Source organism: Sturnira hondurensis, unplaced genomic scaffold (genome assembly GCF_014824575.4).
Source record: "Sturnira hondurensis isolate 20B ecotype Veracruz unplaced genomic scaffold, ASM1482457v3 Scaffold0022215, whole genome shotgun sequence".
NCBI classification, from domain to species: Eukaryota; Metazoa; Chordata; class Mammalia; order Chiroptera; family Phyllostomidae; genus Sturnira; species Sturnira hondurensis.
This window is the reverse complement of record NW_028094846.1, coordinates 9,491,267-9,500,939: the sequence shown is the minus strand read 5'-3', so window position 1 is coordinate 9,500,939 and position 9,673 is coordinate 9,491,267. Positions and strand designations below refer to the sequence as shown.

Sequence of the window (9,673 nt, the reverse complement as noted above, 5' to 3'; positions counted from 1 at the left end):
CGGTCCTCGTCCCCGGACCATGGCGTAGGTTACCTGAAACCTATTTGATCGACTGCCCCCTTAGCCGAGGCTGGAAATGTTCCCGGCAGGAGGAATGATGATAACGGTATTTTTTGCAGGTGTCGTCTTGGAGAACTTTTTGGTTTCAGGCCCCTTAGGAGAGCAGTTAAATTCTAAGTCACCTGTTGAGAGTGTACACAGTCGAAACTGCAGACATAGTCGGGTGGCTTTACACTTGCGAAACGTGCACATAGCAAAAGTGGTCATTCCTGGCTTTTGTATGAAAGCTGTATTCCATCATCACTCTTCCAGAACCTTATTATTGCTGTGTTACAGACAAAGAAATGAACAAATACATTGGTTAATTAAAGATAGTTGTAATTTTAAGTTGTGATCTGTTATTTTTACTTTGATTTGGGGCATGACTTGATATACTGCATTTGATTTAGGGTTTCCTGCGTTTAGTTTGCTGAATAAGAAGGCATGAATAAAAGCACTTTGTTTTATATCCGTGTACTAACAGATGCAGATAATATCTAATATCTGATATCTGCAAATATCTAACCTAGTTTACATACACTGAAGGAAGGAGAATTTAGTGCCAAGTCTGAATACCGAAGATTGGTACCTTCAGAATATACACTCAATCTTTTATAATCGATTTTATGAAAAGATTTAAAAAATACAATTTGAATGCAAATGAGAATGATTGCCAAGGTTTGAAGGTATTTTTTATTCTTTCAAGTATTTTAAGTCATTGCAGACTGCTTTTGAGCAACCGTTCAAACAGCTCAAATTTCAATTTAATGAAATCTTAACAGGTTCTGTGTTTTCATTGACAGGCCATGTATTTGGCCACATACACAGGAATTGCATGCTTTACAGAGTCGCCTAGGTTTTAGTTTGTTTAGTTTACTATGTACAACGTAACCAAAGAAACTGAAGGAACAGTCACATGGGAGAGACTACTTTTTTTTCAAAAGGGAGAAGAGAAACCTTTTAAGGGAAAATTAAAAGCATAGTCTCCCTTGTCAGGCTGGGTTAGATAGTATGTTTGGGAAATTTGTAGCACTTCTTTTCTGACAAAATGCTGAAAAGTGTTGGTACTTAGTTAATACCTGACTTTTATTTGTTTTAAGTATTGCTTTCTCTATAAGGTGCCTATTATATTATTATGATATAATAGTATAAGCACTGTAATATTATTAAAGGATATAAAACTATGGTATTAATATATAACATTCTATTATGGACATCAATGCATATATTAAAAGCCTCTTGAATACATTTACCAGGACAGGTGACTTTTAGATATAGACTTGTAAAACTTAGGTTTGGGGAACATATTGAAAAGAAGAAACAAGAGGTTCTACATATTATCGACTAATCAGTACATGTGTTATTTCATCATTAACAATGCTTGTAAACTTAGGAATGGCTTCCCAAAGAAATAAATCATAGGAATCAAAAGTAAAATCAGAGGCATGGTAACTTTAATACATATTTGCTTAGGATTTTCCCCATTTCATCTAAGTAATAAGAATACAGAACCCCAACTCTGCCATACCTGCCCCCTCACCTAGCAACCCTTTCAAATACCACCTTTCATCATAACTGTGAGATAATGCTAGGCAAGTCACACGTTCTGCCGGGGGTGTTTTCCGAACTACAGGTGTGTCCAAAACAGGTGGCATTACAGAGACAGTAGACTCTGCCAGTATTAGAAGGTAACTGCTGGGCCCACCAACAGGAGACATGAACTCTGGATGTTAGGCAATTGCTTTGGGAATTTGAAATATAGAGTAATTCACTGAATCAAAGAAGACAGGTAAGGAAAGAATAATTATAACAATATACAGGGGTGTGCAAAAGTAGGTTTTCTGTTTGTATGGGAAGACATTTAGATTATGATTATTACAATAGCTTTATTAACTCAAAAGAATGTCATAATGGCACACTGGACCTAGGGACAATCTTGTAAGTGTTCAAATTGCCCACCTTCATTATTTACACATTCTTGTAGTCTTTGAAAATCAGTAGACAAACCTGAATTTCAGTGACCTGCTCAGTGGGGTTAGCCCTACTGCCTTCTGGGGTAGTTGAATTCAAACCTAATTTTACCCACCCCTGTACTCATTAATTCATACAGTTATTAAACATCTATGTTGGCACATAACATGTTTAATAACTATATTAATTAAGTTAATGAGTATATTCTTTATCCCTAGGGTATTAGGGAAGACAGAAACACAAGAAGTATAATTCAGATAAAATGACTGCATTAATATGTCCTTTCCATTTTTCAGGTTTCACATTTGTAAAATTAATAGATCCATATAGTAACTGTTTTTATTCATCATTTGCTACCATCGCTTAGCAGACACCATTACTATATAATCTCTTTTACTCACAACAACCCCACTGGACAGGAGCAAACTGAGTTTGACCACACGCACCTCGTCAAGGTAGAGGCAAGGTTCAAGTCGGTAGAGGCAAGGTTCAAGTCGTCTGACGGGCTGGCCCCTATCATTGGGTAGTGCCTCTCGATGTGTTAGCTCCATGGATTCTTCCAGCCTATGAATTAGGGGTCATTATAAGAGTTACGGTCATATTGCAGAGATGCCCGTCTTGCCTGTCTGTCACACAGCAGCACAAGAATGCGGGGAGACGTGCACTTCTGTTGCGCGGACTCACCACTGCCTGCCGCTGGCAGCTCGCTGGGCAGTGGAGAAGGGGGCGGGGGGCGGGTGTAAACCGAGGGGGCGGGGCAGAGCGACTACCAGTCCCAGCATTCCTCGGGAGCCTCCCCTCCCAGCAGAGGTCATCGTCACGTGGACAGGGTCTGGGCGACATTCTCTTCGGCCGGCCGCGGGGGTACCGCCTGCTTTCGTGGATCGGATCGCTGGAAGTGCTCCTTTGACATTGACCGTCATCGATTTCAAACTCCATTGGAATTTGTAAGTACATAAAATCTGTATACAACTTTTCCACGTTTTAATATTTGATCTGATATCTTTTTGAAAAATCTTTCAGAAACGATCTCTCCCCACCCCCACCTGCCTACCGCAAAAACCTCAAAACGAAGCAGAGGGGGTGTTTTTGTTTTGGAGTAAAAAGAGAGAAAGAAAGAAGGAAAGAGAAACAATTTTATAAATATTACATAGGGTGAGGTGGGGTTAAATGTTTGGTTTGGACTTTGAGACGAGAAACAGAATTCCTATGAGGTTCAAAGTGTAAACGGGAAATGTACCTGTACTGGGCGGTTACTCCCTTTACTTCCGTACTTAAGAAGATCCCTTTTTTTGTCATCTTAATTCTTATTAGATAGTAACCCCCCCCACTCACTTTTGTAATCTTAATGGCGCTAAAAAGGGCAAAGTTTGAAGTTCTACTAAGACCCTGCAATCACCATTTTGCTTACATATTTGTCTTCCCAGTTGTATTCGTAACCGATGAAAAAGTTTACCCTCTTTTTCTCTCCTTCAAGAAAATGTGTAGCACCTCCTATTCTACCAGTAGCGCTTCATTGTTAGTCTTCACACTCAAATGCCGAAATGAGTTATCTTACCCTGGTTTTGCTTTCCATTTTAACTGCCTTTAGGTTTTAAAACGTTTTATTTTGGATCTATATGAGAGATCCTTTTCTTAGCTTTTTTTTTTTTTAAGAATTAGGGCTGCGGCAGTTAAGCACGTGTTTAGAGTATGAATGGCTAGAGGAAAATCAAATTTTAATTTAAAAAGGAACTTTATGGTAGAAGAACTAAAAATGTTCTTGAAAACCTTCGTGTGGATTAGAAATTGACACTTGCTGTGAAAACTTTGAACGCCTCTTCCCAGCAGTATTACGCAGAATGCAGAGTCCAGAACTCGATAACCAGTTTTGCTGATAGGGTATCACGAAACCATGAGTGACTCATTCCAGTGCTATTTCACTTAGTTTCCCTCCTAGCATAGAGACGGTAATACTAGGCCAAGAGTTTCTGTAATTCACAAATTCTTAAGTAACTTAAGAATTTAGGTCATTATTTGAGGATTATAGGGTATTTCAATAATGTATTGTGTCTTGTATATATAATTTTTTTTTGCCTAGGACTTTATTTTAAACTGTATTATTTGGAAATTCACATTTCTCTGTAATGCCACCTGAGTTTTCAGAAGGAAAATGTGCTCGGAGAAGTCTTGTTTGCTTTATGCTGTTTTTCATTTTTCAGGTAGAATTGTAATTGTATTAAAATTTTATTAATATTCCAGATCTTATGACTACTGCTGTGTCCCCCAAGAGGTAATTCCATGTGGTGATTATACTTCACCCTCACTTTGGCACAGCCGATCCAGCACTTGTGAATAAAGAAGCATGTCCCCAACATTGATCATGAGCTTAGACTTTGGAGTCAGAGCTGAGTTGAAGTCCTGTTCTATCAACTGTGTGACCTGGACAGGCTGCTTTATCACCGAGTCCATTTCCTCGTCTGTAAAGTGGAGATAGGCAGGGTTATTTGGAATACTGAGAGGGATAGCCTAGACTCAATAAATGGAAAATATTACTAATTGGGCAACTTTGCTCTTTACTACTATTATATTAAACGAGTAGTTGGCACATGATTTTGATAAAATAGAATGGAAGAGAATGTACCCGTAATTCCACTACCTCAACAGATTGAATTGTTTTAATTTTTTAATTTTCCTTAGCCTTTGACCATAGGTATACCTGACGTCGATCTCATAACATTTTTTTCGTAACAAACTTATGAAAAGTCAAATTTAAAACATTGCTTTGTTAACTTCTGAGGGTTTTGTCTTATTTATATAAATAGAGCTCTCTGGTCCTGTACTTTATTCTAACCTACTAGAGAGGATACGACAGGACTTTCCTTTGGCACAATTTTCCCTGGCTTTCCCCATTCCAAAAAACAAAGCCTAGAGTTGCACTTTTATTTAAAAATTCAAACAGTAATAGAGCTGATGAGGGCTTCTTTTGTGGCCCGCAGCTGTAAGTGCTGCCCATTCTCTCTGACTTCGCAGTGCTGTTCCACCCAGGTAGAGTCCTTCCTTCCATCTGGGGGCGGGGGAGGAGAACTGAGGCAGAAACCAGAGCTCGGCTGGCCACGGGCTGGGGCGAGTCAGCCAAGCCCAGGCAGCCTGACTTTGGAGGGCAGCGCTGCGAGGGGCTCATTTTGTGTCATCCCCGTGTGGCCATTGGGCCACGCATACAGACAGGAGTCGACGGGCACTGACTTACATCCTCTTTGTATGAAAGTGACAGGATTTGTAGTTTGTAACTACTACTGTGGCCACCACATTTAAAAACATAATAGGAAAATAAGAATAGGGAAGTGTTTAGTATCTTAACAAATGAGGCATTCACCTATAGTTTTATTAGTTGTAGCAGTAAGAATATGATTTATACCCAAGTCATGAAGACTAATTTTTCACTTTTTTATGAGGGATACACATAGTAAAGTGAATACAGGGTTTATAGTGAAGGAAAACTAGCTTTTCGTTGTTAAAACAGCATTTCATAAACTACCTGGTAAGTCTGTTAACCTGTTAACATGCAAACTCCTATACCAGACCTTCAAAGATTCTGTCTGGTCTGGAGGGTCTGGGGTGGGGCCCAAGAACTGGTATTTCTAACCAGCTCCCAAGTGATGCTCGTGGTTTCCAGCCAATGAGTTTAATAAGGAAGCCACCATTGGTGGCAGCTGTCTGAGCTGTGGGCCCGGCAGTGAGACCACAGCGCAGTGAGTGCCCTGCTCGACGTTTTTAAACAGGACCCTCCCGTGAAAGGAGGCAGGAGTTTTTTGGAGTAGTTATTCCAGAGCTTGAGGCAGAGAAAACGAGATGAGACTAGAACACCTTGTGGTGCTTGAAATTAAGGAAATGCTCACAAAAAGTGTGGGGGTTTGCTGGAACAATTTGAGCGACAAGATGAAAATGATAGTGGGGGATTTTAATGTGTAGAATAAAGTAAAATAAGTATCCACAAGTCCGGGCTAACATAGTGGATTAAATAAATGGAGGAGAAGGCACAACTCTTTCTTACAGAAGAATTTCAACGAATAAACATGGAAAGCAGGAAATATGATTTATTTAAACAGAGCACACTTCCAGACACCTAGACAATATAGCCACGGCATACCTAGGCTACATGGCGTATATGGCCTGTTACTTCTAGGCTGCAAAGCCTGTGTAGCATGTTTCTGCACTAAATAGCCTGAGGTTAAATCAAGCATAATAAATCATGATGCAATCAAGAGTCTTGGTAAAGATGAGATGTGTTACAGCAAACATTTCTTTATATGTAGAAAGAGTGCATTCTGAAATAAAGATAAAGTGTAGTAAACACAAACCAATAACATACTACTATGTACTGTACATAACTGTGCTTTACTTTTACACAGTTGGCAGTGCAGTTGATTTGTTCACACCAGCATCACCACAAACACAGGACTAATGTTTTGGGCTGCAGTGTCTACAGAGTCAGTGGGTGATAGGGACTTTTCAGCTCTGTTACAACTTTATGGGACCACAGGCCTATATGTGGTCCTGTGTGCAGTCCATCACAGACCTGAACATCATTACGTGGCGCATGACTAGTTCAAACTAAAACGTTTAGTAAAAATGTGTTGGCGTGATGTAGACACTAAAGATGGTTGGGGGAGTGGAGCTAAAACTGGGTATCAGTTAAGGCTTCCCACTATGGAAAATCTTAGCAGACTCTTTGGTCCTTTGTGCGCTGCTTGTTGCCTCTACTGGTCAACCTAGACCCGAGATCCAAGTCAAGGGAGCTGGGAGGGAGTAAGAAGGGAAGGAAGACTTTCTGTGCTCAGAAAATATATACAGCATCTGGAAAACTGTGAAAATGATAGTCCTGGCATATTGTAACAGTCGATACAGTGAGAGGAAGTGGGCAAGACTTAGAAACTAGCTTTAAACACAGACACAAAGAGCTGGTACATGTACAGAAAAACCTAAGCTTGGCACTAGGTCTCCCTATTTTAAGCTGCATGTTAACAAAAGGTTTAGCAGCCCATGTTATAAATCGAAACTGTAGACAGAATTTGAACCCTTGACTGTTAGTCCTTTAGGGCAAGGCAGATGGCGGTGCGCGAATGCATTTCGAAGCTGGTGTTCCCCCTGTGGTATGCTAGCAATGCGTGCACACACCTGTTTTGTCAGTTCCTGGGGCGAGGGGAGAACATTCTGCAGCTGTTGCCTAAGCCAGGGTCATATTTTTCCTTCGGCCTGTCTGTCCTTTGTAAGAGGGAACAGTGTGTGTACTAGATGCTGCTGGGGACTGTCACCCGGGGCCATCTCCCACCCGCAGGACTCAGCCAGGTTGGCAGTGGTGCTTCACAGCACTTAGGCCAAAGGCTTGTTTTCAGGAACATTCATTTTAATTATATATTTTGTCACGGAATGTAGTTTATATGAACTTTAAAAGATGAGTGATTCCTTTTTTTCATATCCCTTAATCTCCCATCATCTAAATTCCAAACTAATTGTGAAATATGAAACTCAAAAAACTTCACTTTAGAGGTTTTGAAACTTAGAGAAACTGTCTTGTACCAAAAACAAAAGTCAAGTTTTGATTATTGATTAGCCTTCCTATGGAAGAAAATATTTAAAATGGGAACTCAAGATTGTTTAAAGCATATAAATTCTTTCTGTATGCCTATCTTTGATTTTATATAGCTTATGAGGAGTTGGCCGAACTGAAATGTAAGGGGTATAGTTGCCTGGAGAAACCACCAATCCTGACTCATTCCAAAACTTACATTATCCTACCAGAAAGAATAAGGGATTAGTGTTTGTCTCTCAAGGGTAGATTTTAATTTGCTTACTAATGTCTATTCAAGAAATAGCAAAGAATGAAATATAATCAGAATAGGTAAGAGAAGGTAAATTATTTAATATGTATTAAGCTGCCATCGTTAGTATATGTAAATTTCAATGGATTAAATAAAACTGCATTTTCTACTTTGGTTTAAAAGTACTATTTTCTAATCTTCTAATAAAGTTGCAGGAAGAATCTTAAATTTACGTTAGTTCTCACACACAAAAAAATCTGATTTGAGTTTTTCTTTTGTGTAGTATTTGTTCAATAGGAAAACCCTTTGACCTTTGATTTTTGCCCACTGTTGTTGGTTAGGTTTGTTAGAAAATAAAGGCATTCCATAGCTTCTTGGGTGGGCCTTCCTAAATTTCCTAAGATCTCTCCAGTCTTTTTATATCCAGGTAAAATCCCTCAGCTTTTACCTAAAACTGCTTCCAGTCTGGATTCCCTGGTCATCTAGATGTCGTGTAAGATTTTTCTCTCTATATCCGTAGAACTTTACATTGGGCCTGGTACATGGTGGTTTCTTTAATAATTTAAACAATTATGTTTAATAATCAGTAGAGTAATGGCAGTTATAGGTGTTTTCAGGATTTCTACAAGTCTGATCATAATAATACTTACCTCAAATCGACTGCTTTTCACTTAATAGAGTTGAGGAAGGAAGCACCACCTAATGGTTCTGAGCCATTTCAGATTCCTTTGGGAGGCTACAAGTACATAGTGCCTGAAACACCACTGCCAACAAGTACATAGTACTCTCTTTCCTGGGGGAAAAATGCATATGTGTACATAAAAATTTTTTGTATGTAATTTCAGGAGGTTCAGGGCTCCCTGAAATCTATCCTCAACCTTTTTGTGTGGAAGTGAAAAATTATGAGAGATTAATTCCCCCACATCCACCTCAATCAGTATAGATACACAATTGAAGAGTATTATTTTAACTTTGCAAATAGTTTAGGAAGGCTTTTTAAGCTCAATAGTCACTGCTTCAGAAAGGTGATATTTTGTAGTGGCGAAGAGTACGGGCTCCAGAAGCATCTGCCTGGAGTCAAATACTGATTTCTTCATGACCTGTGTGATCTTGGGCAAGTTGCTCAACCTCTCTGTTTCTTCCAAGGGATTATTGTAAGGAGTACGTGAGGTAATACATGTAAAGTGCTTTGAGCAGATAGTGGCACTCCATTTGAGTGTTAGCAGTTGTCTCTAAGTATTATCCACGGGCAGGATTACTGTTGGATACCTGGCCAGGTGAGGTTCTCTGGGCCATCTCTTCCTGGATGGTACCTGTGAGATATCCCCTCTGCAGACGTGTGTGCCTCGGTGGAGGATGCCGAGATGAACTGTCTTTCCCATAGCAGCACTGGGTAGGCCTGTTTGGCTTTACTCCTGTGAAGGCAGTTGCTCACAGTTTTATGAGAAAAACAAAGATCCAGATCCTCCCATAAGGGTCCTCTTTGCCTCACGGTATCACTTACCCACCACCCCCTTGTCCTCTGGGCAGAGGGGCTGCTGCTGCTCTCCTTGTCCACACAGTGCGAGTGTGGTTTTGCCTGTTAATCTCTTTTTCTAGCCTGTTGTTATTCACACTCTATCCTTTCTTTTTAAATTATAAAAGATTGAATAGAAGTTATGTAAGCTGTTAGGATTTATGATTCAGTGGGGAAAAAATTGATTGTCCTCTCATTGCATCCCCTTCCCTCTCCAATAAAGGTAATAATTATCCTTGTGCTTATCTTTCTTTTTAACATTATTTCTAAACAGGATATTGAAACTTTACGTAAATGGAATGCATGTGGATGGATTCTTGCTTTGTCTTTCAGCTTGCTGTTCTAT

At 39.7% G+C, this 9,673-nt stretch overlaps 1 protein-coding gene across 1 annotated transcript in view; it reads left to right on the top strand.

Annotated features, from left to right (window-relative positions):
- The first annotated feature begins 2,872 nt into the window (after nucleotides 1-2,872).
- TOR1AIP2 (torsin 1A interacting protein 2) overlaps nucleotides 2,873-9,673 on the top strand; it is a 30,986-nt gene continuing 24,185 nt past the window's right edge. The window contains exon 1 of the mRNA XM_037034889.1: nucleotides 2,873-2,957. The gene's annotated coding sequence lies outside the window, so the exon portion shown is untranslated. The remainder of the gene's footprint in view (nucleotides 2,958-9,673) is intronic.